At 40.4% G+C, this 15543-nt stretch overlaps 1 protein-coding gene across 3 annotated transcripts in view; it reads left to right on the top strand.

Moving 5' to 3' along the window:
- Window positions 1-15543, top strand: part of Pik3c2g (phosphatidylinositol-4-phosphate 3-kinase catalytic subunit type 2 gamma) — a 302408-nt gene that overhangs the window by 276205 nt on the left and 10660 nt on the right. The window lies entirely within an intron of this gene.

The raw sequence follows: 15543 nt of genomic DNA, 5'->3' as shown, positions 1-15543 counted from the left end.
TGGAGCTGGCAGTTGTCAGTCTCCTGATGTGTGTATTCAGAGGTTTCTGTACCACCTGGTCCCACAGCCATTTAGTCCCAAATAAACACACAGAGGCTTATATTAATTATAAGCTGTCTTGCCAGTGGCTCAGGCTTCTTATTGGCTAGCTGTCTCTTAATTATTAACCCATTTCTATTAAACTATGTATTGCCATGAGGCTGTGGCTTACCTGTAATGTTCCAGCATATTACTCCTCAGCAGCTACATGGCATCTCCCTCTCCACTCACTCTCTGTCTTCCTTTTTCCAGCCTTCTCCTAGTCTGATAGCTCACCAACCAATAAGAGAAACATATATTCACAGCAATATGAAGGACATTCTCCATCAGACATGGGTCCTGGAAACTGAGCAAGGAACATCTGTGAGAGCAACAAGTGCTTTTAATTGCTGAGCCATCTCTTCAATACCCAGATTTTCCCTATATTTTTAATAGTTTTAGCAAAATTCAATCAGCCGTAGCTGTGTGGATTTCTTTCTGGGCCTTCTATTCCATTGTTCTACATGGGTTTTTGTTTTGTTTTGTTTTGTTTTTCTGTGCAACTCTCCTGCTGCTTTTTGTCACCACGGCTCTGTAGTAGAGTTTGAAGTCAGTCACTGGGGTGCCACCAGCATTTCTCTTTCTGCTAAGAATTATTTGATGACTCTAGGTTTTTGTACTTTCCATCAAAATGTTAGTATTTGAATTTAGAAGAATGTGCAAAGAATGTCATTGTAATTTTTATGGAGATTCCATTGAATCTGTAGTACACTTGATATTATGGGCATTTGCTAAATGTTGATGAGATGGTTGTCCAACTATTTGGTGCCTTTCAATGTCTTTCTTCAGCACTTACTGATTTGCATCTTAGAAATTGTTAACTTCTGTTAAGTTGTTACCTAAGTATTAAGTATTTGTTACATTCTATGAATAGAACCATCTTTCTTGACTTTTTTTAGTGAGTTTTTTGCTATATAGAAAATCTGTAAGTTTGTAAATTTGCATTTATATACTGCTGCTTTGATGAGTGTATTTATAACCCTTAATGATGACCAATTATTTCTCAAAGAAATCAATTCTACATTTTTCTACAAACTTATTACCATTAATCTCTTTTTAAGACCAACAGCTTTAATCCTTGGGTTTTTTTTTTTTAATTTTTGCTCCCAGCAGTCTATGAGACTTTGCTGTCCATATGTTCTTAAAATTTCTTTTGTATTACTCTTTCCAAATGTGTCTCTTACAGATTTAAGGCTGATAAGGCTCATAATGACTCGATAAAGTATGGCTACAGCCTCTGCCTTTAAATGTGATTATTTCCTATATTCAGAGCCCTGACTGAAGCTAATCTTGAAAGTAATCTTCTACTTCAATATCTTGTGACTTCAAAGATAATAGGAATTTCCCCCTAAATTTAAATCTGTATTTTTAATACTTCTCTGAATTCCATTTACACATTTCTAACTGTCTGGTGGACATTTAGACTTTGATATTTTTCAGCCCAAAAATTCCAAATTGCTCCTCTGCTTTCCCCAAAGACTATTTCTAACTCTGTCATTACTTATTACTTAGAGTTTCTGGCACCACCCTTATATAACGACAGATTAAAATTTCACTATAACTTATATTCTGTATTTAATTCTTTTATTCTTATATATAATTATCAACAAATCCATTCAGTTTTATTTCCCATCTATTAGTCTCAAAACCCTATTCAATATTTTCTACTCATCTGTGAGTTATCTGACTGGTTGTATAATATTCTTTCCTTGATTTCGGTCTCTCAGACATGCCCAACCTTTGACACTGCCACAAGCCATTGTCATCAACAAAGTTCACACTCAAAAACTGTAGCATCAAGTTACAAAAATCGAAACCACCAGAATTATTCTTATACTGTTTAGGCCCACATTCATAGCTTTCTTGGGGGTCTGCAGCCAGAGAATGTAAACTACATTCTGATGTAAAGAACACAAGCTACAGAGAAGATAGAATAGAAACATGTTACCAGATTTATACACAAGTGAGGAACTGAAGACAATAACCTGCTCCAATTTTAAATTCGCTAAACATTCTTAAAGACATTTAATTTATCACTGTATTTTGGTTGTCCAAACGTGTATTTAATAACTCAGTTCAAAGCGTTTTAAGAATATCCTATTTTAAGCCTGGTGTTGGTGGCACACGCCTTTAATCTCAGCACTCAGGAGACAGAGGCAGGTGGATCTCTGTGAGTTAGAGGCCAACCTGGTCTAAGAAACAAGTTCCAGGATAGGCTCTAAAACCTGTCTCAAAAGACCAATAATAATAATAATAATAATAATAATAATAATAATAATAATAATAAAAAGAATATTCCCTTTCATTCAGTAAGTTAAAGGACTTTTCATTAATAGCAAATACTAAAATGTTGCATGGAAGCTCCATAGACTCTGAGTTTAAACTGGAACCCAAGACTGATGGGTCCTCATTTTGACCCTAACACCTCAGCTCCTTTCATCCCAGCTCCTCAGCCTACTGTGTGCTGCAGTCTTCCTCCGGCTTTCTGCACTGTTTCCCTCAGGAGAGACTGCTCTCCTCACACAAGTTACCTGTCTAGGTCCATCCAAATTGCATCTATTAATGCACATTCGGGCATGTGGAAGCAAGCTTCCCTCAGCAGGCAGCTAACTGGAATCCTGCAACGAGATCAGTGCCTACCTCCCTCCCTCCCCTCCCCTCCCTCCCCTCCCCTCCCCTCCCCTCCCCTCCCCTCCCCTCCCTCCCTCCCTCCCTCCTTCCCTCCCTCCGGATGCATGTCTGCCATGTAGGAACATGGAATTTCCATGTGGACTCTCCCTGCTCCCTGTCACTAGACATATTTCACCTAGAGAAAGTTTTGTAGCTGTAGTCACAAAAGTGTAAGTTTAAATTCAGCAAATTTAAATTTTTGTTCAAGATGTCAAAACTAAGGGTGGAAATTTAAAGCCTTGAAAACTCTGAGCTCTTATTATTGAATCTAGATTGTATGAGTGGTGTTTGGTTATCCTACTAATGAACACTAGGCTTGAAAATAAATCAATAGAAGTTATCTGAGTTAAATAACATGGAGAAACTATGAGACTGAAGCAGAATATTAGTAGTCTACAGGGAAAAATAAAAATCTAAACACTAGCATCTTTTAATCTCCAGACAGACAAAAGAGAAATTCAAGTGAAACAGTATTTGAAAGGTTATTCTTGCCTGCTCTTGCCGCTCCCCCAACTGTGTAGCCTCCTCCAGCCTTGATGTGGGGGTTTGTGTCTCGTCTGGTTGAATATTGTTAGACCATGTCCAGTTGATGTCCTTGGGAGGCCTGCTCTTTTCTGAAGGGAAAGGAAGGAGCAGAGGACCTGGGGGAGCTGGGAGGAGTGGAGTGAGGAGAGACTCCAGTCAGGATGTAACATGTGAGAGAAGAATAAATAGAAAGAAAGAGGAAATACAAAATATAATTGTCCAAAATTCCTGAACTTTGGTGAAAGACATCATCATAAATTCAAAAACCTCAGTGAGTAGCAGAAAGGAAAAATTCAAAGAGAATCATATTTTTAAATACTGAAATCAAAATGCAGAAGGACATGGGGGTATTTTCAAACAGTGAGAAAAAAGGGACACTCTGGGAATGATGAAGTGGTGTAGGAAGAAACCAGCTGAAAAGCACGGAACCTGGAGGGCAACACAGGATCTTCCACGTGTCCAACAAAGGAATCCTCAACTTGGGATTTTGTGAACAAAGATAATGTCTTCAAAGATAGTGGAAAAAGAAACACATAGTCTGAAAGAAAAAATGTGTGCATGTGTGTGTGTGTGTGTGAGAGAGAGAGAGAGAGAGAGAGAGAGTGAGAGAGACAGAGAGACAGAGACAGACAGACAGAGAGACAGAGACAGAGAGACAGAGATAGAGAGACAGAGACAGAGACAGAGAGACAGAGACAGAGAGAAATAGAGACAGAGAGAGACAGAGAGAGACAGAGACAGAGACACACAGAGAGAGTTGTCCCAAGCAAGCAGACTCCACAATCTAAAAAGCTGCAATTTTATGTTGTTCCAGGTTTTCTAAGATGGAAACTAAGGCAATGGCTTGAAATAATTTGTCTTCTCTAACACAAGTAACTAGAGCTGTAGTTTGTTTTTCCTCTGAACACCCCTTTAGTTGTAGCCTCCAGACGTTAGCATGTTGTTTTCAGTGTCCTTCATTTTGAAATCGTTCTAATTCTGTTTCTGATTCCATCTTTGTGGATTATTTTGATATGTGTTGTTTTGTTACCACCTGTTTGGGAAATTGTTAGAGATGGGGCTGTCTTTAATATCTACTTAAACTCCATTGTAGTCCCAAGTCAGAAATCTGAGAGAAATGGGGAGGCCAAGAAGCCCACTCCCTTCCAGACACTGGTGGGGAATCAATACAAATTAGAAAGTCAAATTTTCTTTCAGAGATGGTGGTTGCTTCTAAGGACATCTTAAATAAGGACGTTATAAGAACAAACTAGGGTCTGAGTGTGCAACTCAGTGTGTGCTGATGTTAGCAAAGTATCTACTCAGTTTGTACCAAAACCCTGGTCTCAGCCTCACAGCAAACAAACAAACAAACAAACAAACAAACAAACAAAAAACAGTAACAAAAAACATGGTGGTATACTCTTACACAGTGATACATTCTTACATGGTAGTACACTCTTACATGGTGGAACATCCTTACATGGTGGTACACCCTTACATGGTGGTACACCCTTACATTGTACACTCTTATAATCTCGCACCAAGGAGGGAGAAGTGAGGGGATTCCAAGTTAACTCAAGGATGTATTTCACATGACCTGAATCTCTTTAGATTCACTGAGAGAACTCAATAGAGCTTGGCAAATGCCCCAAGTGTGCTTATAAAAAATATGCACAGCCACTGGTTGGTGAGGCATTTGGTGAATGTCAACTGGGTCATGCTGGTTTATTGTGTTGCTCAAGTCTTAGACCATCTTAGTGATTTTGTGTATATTAGTTCTATGAATTATTAAGAGATGGGTGCTAAAAATTCCAAATATAATCATAAACACATAATCCTTTATGGACATTTGGATTGTGTCCTCTAGATTACTGCCATTTATTATTGTTCCTGATAGCACTTTGTGGGATTAGGGTTGTGATATACATAGTCCAGTTTTCTCCTGATTGATATCAGTATGTCTTTTCTATCCTTTTACTCTTCTTTGCATCAAATGCGTCTTTGAGGTTTTTTGTTGTTGTTTTGATTCGCTTCATTATTTTGTAGGCAGGATCTCACTATGTAGACTGGGCTGGTTGTCACTGGGTGCACAGGTGTGGGCACACAGGGGTGTGTACATGTGGAGGCCAAGGATTGGTGTTTGGTGTCTTGCTCTGTTGCTCTACATCTTTTTTGAGACAGAATCTCACTGAACTTGGAGCTTGCCCCTTCAGCTAAACCGACTGGCCAATGAGCCCCCTGTATTCATTGGTCTCAACCTCCCCAGTACTGGACTTGCAGATGTAAACCACCACATCCTGTCCTTATGCTTGGGTAGTACACACTTTACTGACTGAGCCACCACCTCAGCACACAGCCTAGTCTTCAGCTTTGTTAGATAGTTTATTGTTTCATACCTCTTAACTTAGTACTGATTATTAACTCCGACGTGTCACAAAATTGGGCTAGGGAAACATACACATTACATACCAGTGTATTTATTTAAATCATGAAAACAAAACTCTAAGAACAGAATTTGTGGGGTTCTGAGGTACATAGGCAGACAACTCTTTTGATGCCTTAAAGTATTCATTCTGCCCTTTCCAGTCCAGTTTTCCCCTACACTGACAAGTGTAGGGAAGAACACATCTAATCTTTCAATACTTGCCACTTTGAATAACTTCTCAGTTTAACATTACACGGACATCTCTGACTTGTGCACTGTCCTTGGGACCTGGTGATAGAAATCAAGAGCCCAGAGATTCAGAATAACTCAGAGCAGTTCAACAATTTTAAAACAAGAGTTTAATTACCAGCTAACCCATAAGTAGCTCATCAACCTTTTCTATTGAATAGATTCTAAATAGAAATGAAGTTTAAACCCCCACTTCTTACATGTTATGAAAACTGAGGAGCAGCAAACCTTGACAAATTCCACACAATGCTTCAGTGATATAGTCTGTGGCTGTGATTAGAACTCTGGGTTTTCAGAAGCAATTCGATTGATATGCACTGAGTCAGAAAAGGTGTTTAATCCATCAGAGTTGGACATCTGTGAACTGTTAAGACATTAGCTTTAAAGGTAAAATATTTTTTAAATGGAATAATCCGTTGGTTGCCGGAACCCCCTGAAAACCCTGGTACCCTTATATTAAATGATTTTGCAGGTAACCCACACAGAAAATGGTATGCACAGAAACCATCTCTAGCTTGCTTATAATGCTGACTATAGTATGGTTATTATAGAAATAACTGTTAAGTTACATTATTTAGGCAACAATCATGAGTAAAAACATGTGTTTTCAGCATAGACATAAAAATTATTTTCTATCTGTAGTTGGTTGCATACAAACTGCAACCACAGGACCCAGAGATGTAGAATACTAACTGACAGCTGACCCTGACTCTCTCTCTCTCTCTCTCTCTCTCTCTCTCTCTCTCTCTCTCTCTCTCTGTGTGTGTGTGTGTGTGTGTGTGTGTGTGTAGAGAGAGAGAGAGAGAGAGAGAGAGAGAGAGAGAGAGAGAGAGATGACTCTGCAGCTAAGAGCACATACTGTTCTTGCAAAAGACCAGAGTTTGTTTCGGAGAAGCCATTTTGGGTGACTCACAACAGCCTGTAACTCCAGCTGCAGGGATTCTCTGGCCAATACATGCACATATTCACATACAGACATATAAATACACCTAATTTTTAAATGATAATAAATAATTACTTTTTAAAAGAAAAAATAGCAAAGTATGCTGATGTTTTGACTCTGTTTGATCACTCACAAATGATAAGTACATGATAGTTAGACTTTAAAAACTATTGTTAAAAATAAATCTTGAAAACCATCGCCTAATAATATGAGTCTGAGAAAGGCTTAAATTAGTGTGAAATTAAGCAGAGACCATCCTGGATTATTCATGAAAACCTGAAATCATTCCATTCATATTGATCAACACACCCAGGTTGGAAAGATGATTACAGTATTTAAGTGAAGAAAAAAGGAGTCCCAGGCACCTCTGTCTTACACTTCTGCTGTTGTTTGTTGCACACCAGCTAGTCTAATGACTGGCTTGAACACAGACATTATAATTTGTCAGGCATGTAGACAGGTGAGAAAATGTTTTTATCACATTCTTTTGTTTCTGGCATCTATCTCAGGCTTTGAAAATCCTATTGTATTTTAACCATGGTCAGTTGATTTCCACTGAAGCTTGCATTATCCAATGATTGGAGGCATTTAAGTTAAAAGTGATGGAAAATTCTCATAAATTATTCATTGGAAAGATAATAATGGATTAAATACAATTAAGCTTTGGATTAATGTAATGAAGGCTCCAAAGTGTCTGATGACTTTAAGCCATCTGCATCTTCATCACTCTTCCTATAAAACTCAATCTAGATGCACTCTGAATTATTTTACTTGCTTCATGGAGACTCACATAAGGCCACAGTTAGATATAGGTTCTATAGAAAAACCTCCAATGAAATAAACAATATTAACTTGTGCATTGTTTTAAGAAAGCGATCCAGGACCAGCAAGATGGCTCAGTAAGTAAAGGCACTTTCTGCTAAGAATGCCCACTTGAGTTTGATCCCTAGGACCTGTCCGATAGGAGAGAACTGACTCTCTCTGGTTGCCCTCTGACCTCCACCTGTGTGCCACAGCATGTAGGGATTCTTTTTCTAGACATGTTCACTTCTTGTGTTTAAGAACAACACTATTAATAACATGGGAGGCCATTTGAAATGCTATGTGCAATGCAGAGCAAGAAATAAAGGCAGGAAAATTAGTGTGTTCAATTATTCATGCAAGAAAAATGAGATCAGTTTCACATCAGCATCATGAACACAGACTTCCCAATATGCCTGCACCTGTTTTAATTCAACCACATTGCTCATCGCCTATGCTTCATTCTTGAGTCAAGGAAGAAATCATGCCACTAGTAAATTCTAAGGTCGTCTGAAACCCTTGATTCTATTCTTTTAGACTAATGGGAAACATTTTAAAAAATTCCTTATGAAGGGTGTAAAGGGGTGTACACATGTGTGTGATGGTGTGTATGCCCATGCCACATGTGTGGAGGTCAGAGGTCAACATCAGATGCCTTCTTCTCTAACCTTAGTTCTTGAGACAGAGTCTTTCATTGAGCCTGGACCTCATGCACTAGCTATCTGGCTAGCCACTCCTCACCATACTCCAGAGTCCATCTTCTAGCACTAGGTCACAGGCATGTGTCACGATGCCCAGGTGACTATGGAGGGCATCTAAACCGGTGTCCATATACTTGCCAATAAGCAGTTTACCCATATTTCTAGCCTCCAAAGATTATTTTTCAAAGGAATCATCAGGTGTCACTGAAGTCCTCTCAGTGCCTGTTCATATGAAATTTGTTGAATATACAATATTTTTCAAATACTATAAGTGAAACATTGCTTTTTATTAGCTTTTTACTTTGTTGTTGTGAGGCAGAGTCTCATGGAGACCAAGCTAATCTCAATCTCAAGATCTCCCTGCCTCTAACTCCCTGGTGTAGGAATTATGGGTATGGACCACCGCACCTAACTTGTAGAAGCAATGATTTTTTAAAACATTGAAGTTTAGCTAACAGGACCACATATGTATACTTGACAAAACAATAGCAGATATGTTTGAGACATTGGTTTCATCTGTGAAGAATAGTTAGTGACAATGTGAGTCCCTCCTCTGTCTTCAAATAGGGATCTCTGTAAGTTACCTGTCAAATTAAATGTGAGTGCTATAACCAATATCACAAGAATAAAGGAGCACGGTCATTTCCTTCTGACTCATCCTTCTCCATAGAAGAGAAACAAAATGGAGCAAATTTGTAGAAGAATAAGAGGGTGCAAGAATTTCCCATGGCAGACCCTTCATTCAGTCACCCATCCAGATGGCCACACATTTGCTTTTAATGCTACGAGAAACACTGGCCACAATCAACTTGGGGTTTATCTCACTTTGCAATTTATAGCCCATCACAGTGGGAAGCCAGGTAAGAACTCAAAGCAGAAATAGAAACAGAGAACTTTTCAAGGCAAGCCTGGTCTACAGAATGAATTCTAGGACAGCCAGGATTACACTGTGAAACCCTGTTGTGAAACACACACACACACACACAGAGAGAGAGAGAGAGAGAGAGAGAGAGAGAGAGAGAGAGAGAGAGAGAGAGGAGAGAAAGGAGGAGAGGAGAGATTAAGGAACATAGCTTACTAACTCTCCATGGTATGCTCAGTTTGCTTTTTTTATATGACCCAGGACCACTTGCCTAGGGGTAGCACTGTCCACAGTCGCCTGGTTCCAGCCACATCAAGCATTAATGGTGAAGATGTCCCCCCAAAACTTGCTATGGGTTTGATAAGAAAACCCAGCAAAATGCCATGGATATGTCTCTGAAAAGACAATAACCCTGGAGACCTTCATGCAGACCCTCAGGAGGAATCAAGAGAAGAAGATATTTTTAGCACAGAAATGATAGCTCCATTCCTTCTCTTCCCCTGAAGACCCTACAGTGTGACAAGATATGAGTTTCAGCTAACTCTGAAGCAACTCTGTGAGTTTCTTTTCTGAAAAGGGTCTGACTATGTTACTGGACTTGAAGTCACTTGAAGGCATGGGGTACAAGTTTATAGTGCCGAAGTAGCAAGCTACACTGTACAGCCTAGACATATAGTAGGCATCACCATCCAGTTGTGTGTAAGTACTCACTGTAAAGAATCCTGCACCATGGTAGGGTCGCCTGGCATTTCATCCCTCAGTACATATCCTGTCAGTATATATCCCTCAGTATATATATCTGTCTTTGGTGCTACTGCTTCCCAAGCAGTGTTAGGGAGAATGTTGGAGTAAAAAACAAGACATGTTTATTTACAAATAAAGGTAAAGAGAAGCCAAATTTTAAGCAAAAAATTATATCTTTTGCAGAAGAGACTGCAAGAATCTACAGCTGGAAGTTAGGTTAAATGTCTTCACCAATTTTCTGTTTCTGTGACAAAAAAAGCCTGGCTTGTGACAAAAAACTCTTGACTTGGATTTGAAGGAAGTTCATTCAGTTCGTGGTCAGCTGGCTCCTCTACGTCTGGACTATGAGCAGGAAGAGCTTGCTGGTCAGGGAAACACAGAGGGTCAAAGTTCATCATCTCATATACCCCCAAGCGACCCACCTCCTCCAGCTAGGCCCCAGACAAGAAAGTTTCCAGAGCCTTCCAAAATAGCACCATCAGCTGGTGACCAAGCTTTACATATACACAATCCACATAAGGCGGCATGATAGGATTTGTGAATAAGTAAGAGAAAAAAGCACAAAGGAATGGGGGTTAGGTAGAATGAGAGTGGTCTTCCAGTGAAGAACATGAGCCCCTAACGTGATATACACATGGGAAAGGTTTCATTGCTGTTGTTTGTTTCATGAACGATTCCAAATGAAAGCCTACAATACGTAGAATTCGGATGAACAACAAAAACTAAGTTGAAAATGTTTTTTGAGCACTTTCTAAAGATATCAGCCAAAATTCTTAAAGAAAGGAGTGATGCTATTTTACCACAGTCCACCACGAATAGAGACAATCTCCCCGTTACTCAGGTGGGGTTTGACCGTTTTTCGAGTCTCCGCTGAGTCTTTGTGAGGGTCAAAAGACAATCGGAGTTAAAAACAGCAAAATAAAATCCTAAGATGAGAGTTAGACATATAGGAGTTGTATAAGGATTTTAAAGTCAAAGTTAATTTGCATAAATTTAAGGGCAAAGAGTAAATTGAGAATTGTTCGATGAAGAGACATCTGGTGATGCCTGCAATAAATTATTTGAGATCCTGAAGGCAGAGGATGCAATGCCAGAAAGGAAAAAAAAAAGAGAGGAGGGAAAAGAATTGGTGCTGAGAAGACAGCTACACGGGGAGCAGAGTTTCTCTGCCAGACCCAAAAAATCAATGTCTGCACTTAAAGCTCTTGAAGGACAGGGCAGCCTGCTGCTCACATTCACCGCACTCCTGGCTCACACTGAAACCTGTGCTCTTCTGTCACTCTGCAAGCTCCAGAATTTTCAAGGATCTCCTCAAGGACACCTACCGACTTGGAAATAGAAACCAGCAGCTTGAGTGTGACCCTTGATGGAGGCTACTACACAAAGGCTTTTACAGTTTGATCACTTGAGTTGATTCTTCAGGCAAAAGGGAAGAAGCCAAGAACATCTTGAGAAGGAAGGTGATATAGTCCAATCAGTGTGGGAGTGTCACTGAATAAACCAGAGATCTACAAACCAAAGGAAGGAAACAGGTAAAAGGAGATTACAAAGGACGAGGCAGATGGCTCTGTCCATACAGTGCTTGCCTTCTGCATGAGCATGAGGAGAGGACTTGAGTTTGGTCTCCAGTACCCAGGCATGGTGGCACACACCTGTGTTCCCAGCTTCCTGGCCAGCTAGCCTACCCAAAATGATGAGTCACAGCATCAGTGTAGATGCTGTCTCAGAAAAATAAAGAGGAGAACAATAGGAAGGCAAATCCAATATCTGCCTCTGGCCTCCATATGAGTGCACTCAGGCACATTGTTCATTCCATCTCCACCACACACACACACACACACACACACACACACACACACATATGCATGCTCCCATGTGTAAACATGCATCAAAAAGGAAAAATACTTCATTGGTGTTTAATCTCTTTGATATATTGAAGCTTAAATACTATGACATACAACTAATAGCATAATCCAGGGCACTTTTAAATTCCAGCTCAGTGGAGTCACCACTGTGTAGGGGAAGCTGTAGCCACGCCCACATTACCATTATGTCTTCTAGTAGACCATAGAGTGTGGGAACAATTAAGTAAGAATGTTACAACTGGATCACTTGTTTTGTGAGTGGCCCCACTCCTTTTTTTCTCCCCTTGACCATGAGAACCGTGAACTGGTATGGGAGACACACAGTTCCATATATTGGAAGTGATATAGTAGGTATACCCCTGCTGCAGATTCTTTCCCAGCTCTGCAAAGTATATCTCCTAGCCAGAACTATAACTGAGTCTTCAGAAGGTCATTCAACCATTATATAAATGGCAAACATCTCAAGCTGTGTAGAGAATGATAAAAAGGGATGGATTCCATTGTTTCACTCCTTTTGTTGTTGAAGTAAATCCCTTGGTTGGAGTAATGTTGCATGGAAACCACGGCACTGCATACAAATTCTTATCATCCTATCTACCCCAATATGAAGAGAACATTGCCCTTGCATACTGGAAGTGGTCCAAGGCAATATCCCTGCTATCGGGTAGCTGCATGGCTCAGAGCATGGCACTATCTCCAGGACTCAATATCCTCTCTTCAGGGCAGATTGGTCACATCGTCATGGGCATTGTGTGAGGCTTTTCCAAGGAAAACAAAAACAACCTGTCTACTCAGTTCAGATTGGGAACCCAAACACTCCAAAGAAAGGGTTGCACCAAAGTCCAACTTGGTGCACTAATGAGTTTTCATTGGGGTCACTTGCAGGAGCATGGATGGCTCAAATGCAGCAGCATCACTGAAAATATTTACAACGTGGGTAAAGCCTCATGAAAGTTGTGTCGCTGGAGCTCTCTGGGCCACTTGGAGGTAGCTCTACCGACCCAAGAACCTCTTGTCAACTACCTTGGTCAGAGTCTCCTTCCCCCACAGATACTTACTGCTTTCATAACAGTATGGGAGGAGTCTCATGAATCTTGAAGCTTTTCTAGACATGTGGGGTTTACTCCTGACTGCTATACAACACTTGACCAGCTTAGTGGATGGAATCTGTGTTGTGGAGCCCTTAGAAAGTCCATCACATCCACCGTGCTCACTTTCCTCATGGGCCCTTTGGAAGCGGGAGAGGCAGTTAATGTAAATGGATTGGGTTGTCCTTATACACTTGGTCATTAATATCCTATTCTGATGACATCATTCTCAGATGATAATTCTCACAGACCACAAATACATTCCTTACTATTTCCCCCAGTCAAAGAACTCTATCTACCTGCCTCTTCCCCAAATTTCCCTTTCACCAAGTTTACAATCATATTCTGTCCAAGTTCCTGACCATAGAGCCAAGCCATGGGCTTCAGCCCATGAGCTGGTACATAATAAACACATCTGGCCGTTTCTCCTTCCAAGCAAAGTGAACAAGCAGGTGCTCCTGCTTGCAGTCATGCCCACTCGGGTGATTTCTTTCTCCCCTGTTCTTCAGAGTCATCCCAGATCTGGCCTTCAAGACGGGAGCTGGGAACATTCAGATGGTACCTACCAGCTATAGAGAGCTGCATCCATAGACCAGGCCTTGGTCTTCACTTCCTTTGCTAATCAGTCATATGAAATTTGGGGGAAGAGACAGGACTCAGAGCATATATTGCACCTACAAGTCTTAGGGTGTGGTGATATGTTATTTATGATTTATTAAAGCTTGCCTGAGGATTCAGAAAGCAAAGTCAGCCTCCAGCTATAGAGATCAGGCGGTGGTGATACACACCTTTAACCCCAGGTCCCAGGATTAAGAGGTAGAAGACAGATCTCTATTAGTTACATGCCACACTGACTACACAAAATTGATCCAGTCCTAGAAGAAACAGCTCACACAAAGGTGATCTCAACACCTGGGATCACATACCTTTAATTCCAGCACTAGGGAGGTATTTAAGACAGGAACAGGAGCTCAGAGCTGGCATTCATTCTCCAGCCACATTGAAGATAGGGCAGCATTCTGAGAGTAGTCTCTAACCATGATGAGGAGGACATAGCAGTCTGAGTGAATCTGAGGAGCAGGGAAGGTGGAAGCAGTTTGAGGATTGCCCCTTTGGTCTGAACTGAGGTAGAGGTAAGAGCTAGTGACTGGCCGCTTTGCTTTTCTGATCTTCAGCTTGAAGTTTGAACCCCAAAATTCTGTTTCTGGGTCTTCTATTTATTGTGCTACATTGGCAACCCCCAACAACAATAAAAACTCATAAGGAACTCTCCTGCTGCAGGAGGTGAAGTCTGGGTGGGGACAAAGGACAGGGTAGCAGGAGTTTGAACATTTGGACCAATTCATATAACTACCCAGGCCATCAAGAATGCGTGAGCAACATTGTATTTTAGAGTATGAAATATTTGTTGAATATTACAATAGATTGCAGTAAATAATCATAATAATAAATAATAATAATAAACCCTCAGTGGTTCATATTTTATTTTTAAACCACCTTTTAATTTAAATCATAAGAATATTCCTCACCGAGTTCTTTACTAAATGTCCATCTCACCAAGCCCACAATGATAGGATCCGTTTACTTCAAGTCATTTTGTTTTTGAAAACAGTGAACCCACTCTACAAATGGTAAATTAATGAGCAAAAAAAAATTTAAAAATAATAACCAATAGACTTGAAGGAAAGACAAATATTCCCAAACCATGTGCAGTCATTGGACATGTTTTTCCAGAAAGGACTGATAGTCTAACATATAGTCTCCATGCACTCAATATCATTTTAGATGGTATTGGAACTTAACAATAAACACTGGGGACTGCAGGGGAGAAGATGGTGGGAGGAGTCAGAGGCCACAGTTGAGCATTGCTGTGCAGGCAGCCCCTTCAGCAGACATACTGACCCACTGATGACACTGTCTAAAAAAATGATCTGATATGCTTTACAGTCACTTAGGGCATAAGTTAATTGTAGTCATTTAAACTTTTTTTGGGTGTGACAGGTCTGATTGTTATGTTGATCAAACTTTATGAGAATATGATGGCCTCACAGATGCATCCAGATCACTAAAGGCTTCATCTCACTGTAAGGGCTAGTATCTGTTAAATGTGATTTTTTAAAGATGCCTTAATGGGGAATGTACTGTGTATGTTTATCTTACTGATTTTTGAATAAAATACTGTTTGGCCAATGGTGGCAAGTTAGGCAGGACTAGGAGTCAAAGAGGATTCTAGGAAATGTAGTAGAGAAGTGGTGATCCAGGCAGGAAGTGACATAGCAAGGAGACTCATATTTAAGAAAAGGAAACAGGAAGTGCCGGCCTCTTCCCCTTCGCCTCCTCCAGTGGCAGGATGTGAGCCACCAGCAAGGAGGGACGCCAATAAAGCATCCAATAAGATAAGTCTTATAAAATATACAGATTTATGATAATTAAGACTGAGCTAACAGATGAGAATCCTAGTCATTGGCCAAGCAGCTATGAACCTAATACAAGTCTCTCTGTGTATTAATTTGGGCCTAACTCAGGCGGGCGGCTGGCATAACACGCACACATGGTGGTGGGGCTCAGGCAGCTTTTGGCAGAAATATTTATCGTAACAATGCCTGAGTA

This window comes from Cricetulus griseus, chromosome 8 (genome assembly GCF_003668045.3).
Source record: "Cricetulus griseus strain 17A/GY chromosome 8, alternate assembly CriGri-PICRH-1.0, whole genome shotgun sequence".
Lineage (NCBI taxonomy): Eukaryota > Metazoa > Chordata > Mammalia > Rodentia > Cricetidae > Cricetulus > Cricetulus griseus.
This window is presented reverse-complemented; position numbering and strand designations above follow the sequence as displayed.